The sequence below is a fragment of the Dama dama genome, chromosome 13 (genome assembly GCF_033118175.1).
Source record: "Dama dama isolate Ldn47 chromosome 13, ASM3311817v1, whole genome shotgun sequence".
In the NCBI taxonomy this organism is placed as follows: domain Eukaryota; kingdom Metazoa; phylum Chordata; class Mammalia; order Artiodactyla; family Cervidae; genus Dama; species Dama dama.
Genome location: NC_083693.1, coordinates 34443160 through 34455726, shown reverse-complemented (window position 1 = coordinate 34455726; position 12567 = coordinate 34443160). Strand labels below are relative to the sequence as shown.

General features: G+C 37.8%; 1 protein-coding gene across 8 annotated transcripts in view; it reads right to left on the bottom strand.

Moving 5' to 3' along the window:
• The window catches only part of ZFAND6 (zinc finger AN1-type containing 6), a 52533-nt gene that overhangs the window by 13574 nt on the left and 26392 nt on the right, over positions 1-12567 (bottom strand). For 4 of the 8 annotated variants that reach the window (XM_061158840.1, XM_061158839.1, XM_061158845.1 and 1 more), the window contains one exon: positions 9758-9918. The exons of the other annotated variants lie outside the window; for them this stretch is intronic. The gene's annotated coding sequence lies outside the window, so the exon portion shown is untranslated. The remainder of the gene's footprint in view (positions 1-9757; positions 9919-12567) is intronic. 8 annotated transcript variants of the gene reach the window in all.

Below are 12567 nucleotides of genomic sequence, written 5' to 3'. Positions count from 1 at the left end.
TTAATTCTCTCCAGAACCCTATGACATCGGTATTACTGATATCCCTATTTTAAATGAGAAAACTGATATTCAAAGAAACCTAATAACTTGCCCAAGGCCACATATCTGTAAGCTTTGAGGTCACTGTCTTTTTTTTTTTTAAATCAAAAACAAAATTAAAAGAGAATGACTTTTAAAGTCCATCCTGTCCTGCCAAACCTACAAATTTGTAAACATTCATGAATTCTTATTCTTTTCATTTAAAGGTAATTTAAAATTTCATTCATTTATTCAACCTTAAAGTTGAATATGCAGCTTTTAAAAATTTTTAATTATGCAGCTTTAACTAGCTTAACTAAGTTCTTGAGAAACTTTTTTCCTTTATGTCTTTTAACCTAAGAAATTTTCATTAGCATAAAAAATTCAAGATCATACTTTTAAGACTACAAAGAAAGTTCATTACTAATTATTAAAATTCTGACAAAAGAACAGCAATGAATGAATCCAACATAGACTCAATTATAACTGCAAATACACATCAAACTTATTTCACTCTGCTTCATTCCTTAGAGTTCAGTCACCAAGTTACAATAATTTTCATTTGGAAATATCTCATGCTCTTTTCTTTTGCATCCCAATTCTGATTCTCATCATTTCACACCTGGGTTATTTTAATAGTATTTTTTCTTCTGTTTTACTGCCTCTCCTCAAAATCCACTTATTTAAATTCTCTTGAACACCAAGTTCTCATCATATTTCTTCCAGTTCAGTTACTCTATATGTGCTCCAGGAAGGAGTACTAGACCTGGGATTCTGAGCTCTACATAATTTACTGTAACCAGTCCAATTTCCCTGCAAAGTAAATGCCAAGTGAAAAGTGAATAGGCTTGGGGTCAGGGCCCAGCTTTGCCATTTTTATTGCCAAAAGAGCTTGAACATGTTACTAAACTTCCCTAGGTTTCAACTCCTTAAAAGGTGTTCATATTTATCTAACTAGATCAAGTAAGACAATGTATACAGAAGGCGTCCATACAGTGCCTGGCACAGAGTGGAAACTAAGTAACTGCTCTATCTCTGCTCTGCCTAAAAGTAGAGGGTCCTTTGCTCCCATCTGTTTGAAACAAATCATGCTCATTGCTGGAAACAAGAATCTAACTCATACTGCTCCTTCCTTCATAAATGCCGTCTGCTTCTTCACTCTGCCTACGACAGTCCTATTCAGGAATCAGCTTAAATTCTCTCTCTTCTGGTTTCATTTCTGTCCACCTCGATCCTCCTCTGTTTTGTATTCCAACAGACATTCTCTGTACCGCCTTTTGGGGGCACTTAAGCTCACCCATTACTCAGATGCTTTACAGGTTATACAAGTCATTTCCCAGCTAATGGTTTCCTTTTCAAATTCCCTTTTTGCCTAATATGAATACTACAAAGTATTTTGTTGAATACATACATTTCATTTTTGTTGGACTATTCACATCAGGCCCCCCAAAAGGGTTACTTTCCATTGAAAGGGGGAGAAAACAGACTGATGAAAAATGTTTCAACCACAGTACCCATGATTCATATATTGAAACAGTCACTCAGCAAGAATGATCAGTAATCCAAACCAGTTATAAAAGGCACGTATAATTTTTCATTTCATTGTTCTCCCTCCTGAAATAAATAGGGAGGATACATGGTTTACAATGACGAGTTAAATACAGAAGTTATGAACTGGCAAACAAGTGAAATCTGACCCACAGGCATGTGCATGTTTGGTTAGCCAGCACATATTAATTTTTTTTAAACTAATTGTTAACTTTCAAAAGTTGGGGAAACGTCAAACAAAAAATCCCAGATTTTCAGCTCCTCTTGAAAACAGCAAAACCTGACAATAGTAGACTGATGTTCCCAAAATTAAACCAATTAGCTGGGATCCTTCTCAGAAAGAGCCTATACTCTCCAACGCAAGGCTACCTTCACTTTCAGTTACCTGGCTGGTAAGCATCAGAATTTTAATTCTTAGGTTAACACCAGAACCGTTTCAACTTGAAATCGTTACTATTAATTTCAGGAGAAGAAAAAATATACATGCTGAGTTACATAAGAATGCCAACTAAACTTCAAACTAATACTGTAGGCACAAAGTGATAAAGACAAACTTTCCCTTTGCCCCTGGCCTTTACTACTCAGAACTGGCTAATCTTCTGCAATTTTATCAAACGGAGATCTCAGAAAAGAGTAACATAGAACATTCTTCTATAATTTGTTTTATTAATAATAATTGATCAAAAGAATACCCATTCTGTCACAGGTGTTTGAGATTAATGTCTTCTGGCAGCATTCAGTAATTTCCCATAGAGTTCTGAGCATTTGGCTCCATCAGCTATCATATAGGCAAGAGACATGTTCTGGGGGTCAGGAACCTCTGCAGAGGTTACAAAAAACCTAGGGACATTCATAAAGCGAATAGATGAAAGAGAAGACGTGGCGATGATGTTGTTCACTCTGATAGTCTAGGATTACCCTACTCACTCTGAGTTAGGGCTCCTACTGTCCTGAGGGTGCCCTGCAGCACTCTCTCTGTACAGCAGTTCTTAGGTCCCTATGTTAGCTTGTCTTTCCTGCCGCTGTGTGGGCTGAAGGACAAAAAGGCTTGAGTCCAGCTAACACGAGGATGACATCCTGGGGGATACCACATATTCCTTCCCGGCAAATAATTAATCCATCAGTTTCAACACACTCAGTTATACAAGGATGAGAGACCTCCGAGCCAATTCTACTATACTCAAACCTCACTTCCCTGGTTATTGACGTAAAGAAGTTTTCAACGACCAGCACAACAGGTCTCACAAATCGAGGCCACTATGGTACTTCCAGGCGAAGAAGATAGGCTTCAGGAAAACTCTGACTGGCATTCCCACCTTAGATGACTCTACTCTGCTGCACCCAAAAATGTGTAAATCAGGGGCCAGCAAACCTTTCTGTAAATGACCACATAGTAAATATTTTAGGCTGCAAGGCCATGCAGCCTCTGTTACAATTATTCAATTCACTGTTGTCACATAAAAGCAACCACCGACAATGTTCCAACAGAACTGTACTTAATGACCACCAAGATTTGAATTTCCTAGAATTTTCACATTATAAAATGCCCCTCTTGATTTTTACCTTAAAAATACACCACTTAAATATGCAAAAGCCATTCTTGGGTCATGTGCTGAACAAAAATAGGTGATGAACGAAAAGTCTGCCAACTCCTGAATTAAATAAGCAAATGGTGTTAATGTAATCATCACCGGTGAGAATGTGGGGAGTCTAGGTGGGCCTGGGACTCCCAGGGGCAAAGGTCCTATTAACTGTGGGACTCTCTCTAATCCAGACAATGTAAATTTAAAGTATTATTTGCTCCCTAAGCTTCATCTCTTAATTAAGTATATGTTCATCACCCAATAAGGGGAAAAAACTATGAAAGGCAATATTTCACACAAATCTTTAATAGCAGGTATAATTTACACAAAGAGTTGTAGCTATGATGGGAAAAAATGACAGCAATGCTCTTGGTACAAACTGTCCTCTATTTAGCACACTGCTTTCTATTCACCAAGGCTAAATAACATCCATGGTGTCTTAATAATTATAAAAGCATTCAATAACTGGACATGAAGATATCATATTCCTGAACTGACAGTTTCTGTCTGCCTGGTACATCTTCCTCCTTACCCTTTCAGATAGCAGAACCTCTCACTTGCTGGGATAGGCCTAACCCCGCCTCCTCAGAGCCACACCTGTCTCAGGGGTGGGCATGTGATCCGAGTCTGGCCTATGACTCAGTCACTCCTCCCTGGATCTCACTGGTACTGCAGGGAGAGAGGCAGGCTTTGCCCTGTGAGGACACTGAGACAATACCATGTAAACCAGGTGCCAGCCTCCAAGATGACCCCCAGAGAGCCCCAGGATTCCTGGCATTCAAGCCCTTGGTGGTCCCCACCCGCATTTTCTGGGTGTTGGTCTGGATAACAACAGAATGCTGTGCACGTGATGGTCTGTATCTGAGTCTAGTCATGATAGACGCTGCACGCTGCGGCTGCTGGCCTGCTCTCTCTCGTGGATCACTCGCTCTGGGCAAGGCCCTATGGAGCTGTAGGGAGGGTTCCACCTGCTCAGTCACTGAGGCCTCAGGCCACGAGGCATGTGAGTGAACCTGGAAGCAGACCCTTCAGTCCTGGTGAAGTCTTCAGATGACTGCAACCTCTGCTCACATCTGAGCTGCAACCTCATGAGAGACCCTGAGCCAAAATTCCACAGCTAAGTCGCTTCTCTGTTTCTCACAGAAACCATGCAAGACAATAAACATTTGTTGTTTTAAGCCATTAAGTTTTGGGGTAATGTGGTATACGGCAGCTGATAACCAATACAGTTATTGATACATCTGTCTCCCCTGCTTCTCTTATTACGTTCCTATGGTGTCTTTTCAACACAACAGCCAGTGATCATGTTTACTGTAAAACAAAGCACACTGCATGCTTGCTCAAAATCCTCCAGCTGACCAAGTAAAAGCCAAACTCCCTACCGACATAAAGGCGCTTTATAATCTGTTCCCCCATTACCTGACCTCCTCTCCCACTCCTCCGGATCACGCACACTGCCAGGCATGCTCCGGTCTTAAGGCCTTTGTAACTGCTGTAACTTCTACCCTCCAGAATCACTAGGAGGACAGGAGTCCCTCATCTCCTTCAGGTCTTGGCTCACCTGTCATCTTCTGAAGGAGGGTTTCCCTCATCCCTCTATTTGAAATAACCAACAGCATCCTTTATTACCCTATCCAGTTTTATTTTTCTTCAGTGCCCTTATCTTAATGTTTACTATTAAATTATACTTATTTCATCTATCTTCCCTCTACTAAAATGTTACCTCTGCAACAGCAGTGATACTGTCCATTTTGTCCACTGATAACTTACAAAAATGCTTGGCACATGGTAGATATTCAGTATTTGCAGAATGCGTGAATGAAACTGTGCTGCAAAGTAGCAGCCATGTACTACAACCTGCAGTAACCAAGTATTTACCCCAAAGCAAATAGGCTGCAATAGGCTCCTCCTAAAGAAACTGAATTTGCTGTTCGAGACAGGATCTAGGTTTACCAGTAAGGACCACTACATGTTATACAGTTTGTGCCGTAAACAAAGACGCTTAGCCTCATGCTCTTGAGCTTCAGGATACTTTTTCTAATTCAGTTCACTCAGAGAGGGCTTCATTTAGCAATGTGCTTAAGCTAGCACATCATGTTGTGATTTTATAATGAAAGTTGTAGTCAATTTTATATTCTCAATTTTATGCAGGTTTCATACTGCATATCTTAAAGAATTTGACATAGTCATTATCTGCACAAAACAATACCATTTTTTTTTTTTTTCTGGCAAAATAGGGAGCCCACTCAAATTTTCCCATTGGTTCCCACAGTTATGTGTTTTCATTTACTTTTCTTCTCCAAACGACTAAATAAGTGGGCGTAGCTGTGTTCCAATAAAACTTTTATTAACAAAAAGAGGTGGCAATGGGCTGCAGTTTGCCAATTTCTGTTCCAGAGCAATGGCAGGTACACAAGAGGCACTCAAATATAAGACAGATGAAAAAACACCTTCAAAACTATGCAATTTAGACTGTGATCAGAAAAGATACAGCAAAATTACATGACTATAGGTCGATTTTTCTTTCTTTTATTCCAGTTCTTCACTTAAGGGGCCTTGCTTATACACTTGTACTGCTCTCTGAGGTACCATGAAAGATGAAAGTTATAACAGACGGCTCTGCTTGTAAGGATCAGTGCAAGTGTTAGGACAGGAATACAGATGTGTGACTTCCATGTATATACACAGATGTCACTTTTAATTTCAATAATCCCTGTGAGCCACAAAACTATACAATGTACCCAAAACACTCTACTTTCATAGAGTTCCTCCCTTCTTTTTAATCAGTTAAAGAAACTAAAGTTAGGCATGCCAATTGACTCCTTCAATTCCTTTTTAATACAGCCTGTACAACCTACAGGTCTTAACTCTAATTGCCCCACTGGTACCATGGGATAATATATCCAGAAAAGTTAAGTAGAGAAGGGTGAAAACCTGACCCAATGACTCAATCTGAAAAGGTGGTGGAGAAGCGGAAGAACACCAAACACAGAAAAAGGTACCAAAGCTGTAAACCTCTTGCCAATTCCTTGAAATTTTTCACATTTCTTTTAAAATAACCTCCCTAATTCCCTTTTTCAGTTAGAATGGTTATCTGTTCCAATGTGTTCTGTCCCCTGATTAGATTCCAGAAAACAGCAAGATCTTACAGAACATAAAACCATGTTTCTACTTCTCGCTATCAGAAGAAGCAGAAACACACACACAGTGAGTGATGTAAGGTTTAGCAGGACCATCTCCAACAGAGGAAGATTCTCTTATAATAAAACACTGGTACTGAGTCCTTCCTGAAAGACTTAAGTTTGCCATCCATTACACTGCCAAGCTTTCAAAGGTGCTTCTAGATTAGAAAGCACTCCTCCAGCATTAAATGTAAAAAGTAGCTCACTTTAATCCAAGGAGCAGTCACTACTGACAGAACCCAAGACCTTCAACACTGCTTAGTTCATCCATACATGCCTTTATTTTAAAATATCATTATAATGACTCTTGACTTAGTCAACACTATGATTTTTCCAGTAGTCATGTATGGATGTGACAGCTGGACCATAAAGAAAGTTGAGTGCCAAAGAATTGATGCTTTTGAACTGTGGTGTTGAAGAAGACTCTTGAGAGTCCCTTGGACTGCAAGGAGATCCAACCAGTCCATCCTAAAGGAGATCAGTCCTGGGTGTTCATTGGAAGGACTGATGCTGAAGCTAAAGCTCCAGTACTTTGGCCACCTGATGCTGACGATTCACTGGAAAAGACTCTGATACTGGGAAAGACTGAAGGCAGGAGGGGAAAGGGATGACAGGGGATGAGATGGTTGGATGGCATCACCGACTCCATGGACATGAGTTTGAGCAAGCTCTGGGAGTTGATTATGGACAGGGAAGCCTGGTGTGCTGCACTCCACGGGTCACAGAGTTGGACACGACCGAGTGACTGAACTGATACTGACTTGGCTGAACTGCCTAAAAATCACTTGACCTAAAACTCAGAGAAAATATCCCTAACTTTAACCAATATTTTTCAGTAAGTATTTTTGCTTCCTTTCTTCCTCTTTTGTGGAGTTGCATCTGACACCAAGACCAATCTTTCATGTTCTAGACAAATATAGCTGCGTGTCATCAAGATATGCCATGTTTAATGTAAATATATTACAGATTCAAATCCAACCGTCTAGAACAGCACTGTCCAATACACTTAGCCACATATGTCTACTGAAAACTGAAACTTGGCTAGCTAATATAGCAGAATGAGAACAGAAGACAGGAGAGTAAGGTTCTCTATTCTACTGGTCAAGAGAGATCTTCCATGATACCCAAGTGAAAATACCCTCCTTTTTGAGTTTCCAATTCTAGATCCTGAAGCCTTACAATTGATTACTTTAAGGACTTGGAATAGGCCACTTACTATTAGTCCTCTCAAAGAAGAAACAAAAGATTAAAATAAAAGCAATAATTTGTAAGTATCGATGACTCACTTAAACCTCACAAGACCCCATATCAGGTAACAAATTATTACTGTATCTATTTTACAGATTAGAAAAGTGAGTCACAGAAAGGTTTAAGTCATTTGGTCACTATCACGTTAGGATCTGAATCAGGCAGCCTGACTTACACCCTGGGCCCTTAACCATGTTACATGGCTTTCAGTGTAACTCAGGAACTCCATGTTACTACATACTGCAAGACACAACAACATAAGAAGTTAAAATGTACATATGATCTAAGCAAAACTCTGTCACAGAAGTGAGTGCAAGATCAACAAGAAGCCTATGTGGTGTGCTAAGGGTAGGGCAGGCCAGGGACAAAGCAGAAGCAGAGTTTACAAGCAGAGTTTACAAACGGTGCTCACTCTCTCCTGCAAGCACTTCCTAGCCCAGGAAACAGTTTCTCAGCACTCTGCTCTACCTGCTCAGCAGAAGTATAACACAGACACAAAGAATCATCTCAGAGCGATAGGAGGAGAAATGGAAACAGGACCAATCTACTGGCATACAGTTTCCCCCAAATCCTCCAAAGTTATTTATATATAAGCTTCTCTTGTTTCCTACTGTGTGTCCTTTCTGCTAATTTCATCTTTAGAAATCAAACTTTCGCCTATGGCTGATTCATGTTGAGGTTTGACAGAAAACAACAAAATCCTGTAAAGCAATTACCCTTCAATAAAAAAATAAATAAATCAAACTTGCACTAAGTATGTACTAAAGGCTTCCTTCACCTACATTTTCTTTATTCGACAATAAAGAAACACTAAATAAAGAGAAGAGCATAGAGTGCTAGAGTACTGCACAAAATAGTACCAAATTAAACTCACCCTCTATAGGGGAAATGCCAAATGACTGTAAACTGAAGAGTTGAACCTCATATTATAGACCTTAAAACCTCACTAAAGTGAGACTTGTCATCATTAAGCACGAGTTCTTTAGAGCCACTGAAAAATTAGGACTAAGGTAACCCCTGGGGATTCATACAAGACTGTCCATTTACTGACCAGCCCAGAAAAGCAAAAAAAAAAAAAAACCGACCAGACTGAAACTTCAAGTTTTTTAACTACTTTTGAAGGTACCCACATTCCTCTCTTCATTTCTGGCATGTAACCTTTGACTACTTTCATAAGAATATCCATATTCACTACATGTTCTTCATTATGCTTTCTAAGAGACTTCTCACTCACTGATTCTAAAATCAGTCAATTTTTATTTCCCTTCAGTCAATACATTCTGATGTGAAAGAGAAAGTAAGCTCATCTTACTGCAAACAGCATTTCTTTTATTTCATACTTCCCTAAATAGTGAGTAAGATTTGATAAATCTTAACCTACACGTTCATCACACTGCTCATGGCAATGTCTTACATTTTAATTATCATTTCTATAAAACAGTGCATTTCTCTACTATGGGAAACATTTCAATTAAAGAATCTTACTCCTAAATCCATGGAGGAGGAGGAAAAAACCCAAAACAAAAACAAAAAAGAAAGTAGAAAAAAAAATCACACCCCTCTATCCCAAAATGATTCTTAAGGTGATAGCTTTTAGTAAGAGAAAAAGGAGAATCTTCTTTCCACAATATCTATATTAAGGCACTTTTAAAAACAAAGTTGGCAAGTGTAAAAGACTTCTAGCTGCATTCAGTAAACTAGAGTTTCTTTATTTTGAAGTATATACTCTCTCTGATTAAACAGTTATTATAAAAATTATTAATTACAATTTAAGTTATTAAATTATTTCCAAGAGCTATTTTCTATGTTAATATCTAACATCATACTTCCAAAATACATTTTATGATTGATTAAAATATTAATTTTAAAAGGATGAAATCAACTATAAAATAGAGTGATCTACAGAATTTTCTTCTTTTGCTTCACAATAATAGAATAATGAAAAAAGATGCATGGTCACTAATGATACTTAGTTGTTAAGTTTTATTCTCAAAAATACTTTATAAATAAAAACCTATCACCCACTCCACCCTCAACATTCTACCCACCAGAAAAAAATAGACCCTAAAAAATACCTCATCATGCTGACTTAAGTGTATCTTTAAGTACTTTAGATTAAAAAACTGTAAGTTATTATTATGCCTAAGTACACAGTGTTACAGGCTTAAGTCTACTCACACAGTTGAGGTTGATGAGCAAACAGCTGTCCTGTATCTTGAGACAGACATTAGCTTCCTCCCTTCCCTATCCTCATAAGCAGCTACTTAAAGTTTGAGTTTTATGCAAGAAAACATTTTAAAGCCTTCAGTGTTTTATTGCAGCAGACTTCAGATTCATTCCTGTAACACATTTAACATGAAAGAGAGTTGAGACAGTTCAAATTAACTATGCACACTTTAATTGTCTAAAAGTTTAAGGAGTGCTTTCACTCTTACAGCTACATAAAAAGGGTTGCAATGTAAAGTTAAGGATAACATTTCACTTGGTATCTGACACCAATGTACAATATGTAACTGTAACATAGATTTTTCTACCTTTTATAATCATTTATACCCAAAGTGAGCAAAACTAGGTCTTTCTTTGTTTCCTAAAGTTTAGCTTATTTCTTTAGCATAAATAACCACCAATGAAAGAACTTTTTATAAAGAGACAGTCAATGGGGTACCCTGAGTGTACCAAGAATATCCCTGGGCACCCTCTGATTGAGGAGAATATGACTCTTGGTCCTGTTGGGACAGAAAGAGGAGCCATACTTCTAACATTACAATGAAGGGTTACAGCACATTTCCCTACAGACTCAAATTCCTATAGTATCATTATTGAAACAGGTTCTTCAAGTGTTCTAGACAGCTTATCTGGAAAATAAAACTGCGTTCAATCAAGATGTCCTAAAATACCTGGGTAACTATGTTCCCCCAATATTGTGTATTAATAAACTCAGTTTCTACAGTAAATTTTAGGAAAAGTTTTAGGGTTTCACAAAGTCAATTTACTATTTATATTAACAACATGGTTTTAAAATGCCGTAAGAAACAGCATACAAACACTCAAAATTCACTAATTTTTAAAATACTATTTAATGCTGAAAAACTGATTGTGTATTTGCTATGCAATAAAAGGCTAAAGGTTTTAAGATTCAGTCAAAATAACTCAAATGTCTGTGTCTTTATAATCTACTTATAATGGACATATAAATTTAAGAAATGACTCTAAACTTTATCAAAGTTGTCAGTGATAGAATAATATTCAAATAAGTTAAAATATTTATTCAAGAGTCTAACTGTGCTTCAGTAGCACTTATTGAAACTTTCTGATTATCACCACAGATTTAAATGAGCCTACAATAAAAAACAACAGCTAAAAATAAATTCCACCAATCTTGGGTGTAAAAATAGAAGCATCCTTTCTATATAATAACAATAAACATTTGATGAGTGATTGCAGTGCAACAGACACCATTCCTATAATTTTACATGCACACTTAATCCTCATTCCCCCCTAAAAGGTAGCTGCAATTATTACCAACTCTTTTCAGATTATGAAACTGAAGTTCCGAGATGTTATGAACCTGCTGAAGAGGACAGAGCTAATAAGTGGCAGAGACAGGACTTGAAGCCAGATTTACCTGACTCCAAAGCCTTGTGCTCAAGCTAGATTATAAGCAACAGCAATCTACTGTATTAGAATAAACCATATATGAAACTGGTATCTGGATCTGGTGCTAGATCTATGATATTGATAAACGAATGTTAGCAGGAAACCAACAGTATGGTTATAAATTCAGGAAAGCTCTCTCTCACAAGAAACAACTGTTAGAAATGGGAGTAGTAACTGAGAGAAAAGACAAAAGTGGAATGCATTCTGAGGGGTTGTTATGAAGAAGAAAACAGCAGGCTTATCTCACAAGTAGCATAAAAGTACAAAATTTGAAATAATGTGTCAAAGTCTCAGAAGAGAAATTCCAGTTCAACACAAAATACTTTATAAAGCCAAGGAACCCAACAGCTGGAACAGACTCCCTCCTATACTACTGGGTTTGTGCAATCAAAGATTTGAACTTCAACCACCATACTAACGATAGATTCTGGCAAAACTGCCAAAGAATGTTAAAATTTTTTGAGGATGAAAGTTTGATGATGAAGAGATATATTAAGTCTCAAAGTATCTCCCCAGAAATTGCTTACTGGAGAAAAAAAAAAACAGTAACTTTCCCACATTAATGGGAAGATCAAAGCTGGTATCACTGCAAAGAGGACAAGTGGATACACTCCTCCTGATGAAAGGCCCTGAGAATCACATGCAGTATCACAGCATTCCTGCTCACCTCCTACATTCAATCACAAGGACACATCAGACAGACCCCAATCGAGGGAGATTCCATAAATAAATGGTCTGTCACTCTTCAGAAGTGTCAGTGTCATAAAAGACAAAGAAAGGCTAAGGATAGGGTTGTGATTAAAAGAAACTAGAGACATGACAAGTCAATAAATGATTGAAGATTGGATCCTAGACTGGAAAAAAATTATTAAAGAACATTACTGAGGAAACTAGAGAAATCTGAATGTGGGCTGTGTATTAGAGAAGTGTACTGTATCAGTGTTCAATTTCCTTGATAACTGGAATGTCCCTGAAACTATAAGAATGCTGTTCTTAGATAATATACGTCTTTAAATATGACATGGTAAAAGGGACAGGGTGCACGCAACTTCTCAGAAAGTTCAGAAAAAAATAAAATGACAGCCCGAATGCAGCAAAATGCTAACAATGAGTGAATCTTGCCAGGGGGTAGATGGGAACTATTTGTATTATTAATGCAATTTTCTATAATTTCCAAATTAAACCTGAGAAAAATAAATATTTGGACCTGATGTTCTAAAGGAGCTCAACCAGATACCAAACAACAAGAGAACCATCATTTCCTATTGCTATCTCTGTACACTCAAATCCAACCCAACATCAGTCTAAACTGATTTGTGACTATCCATTTT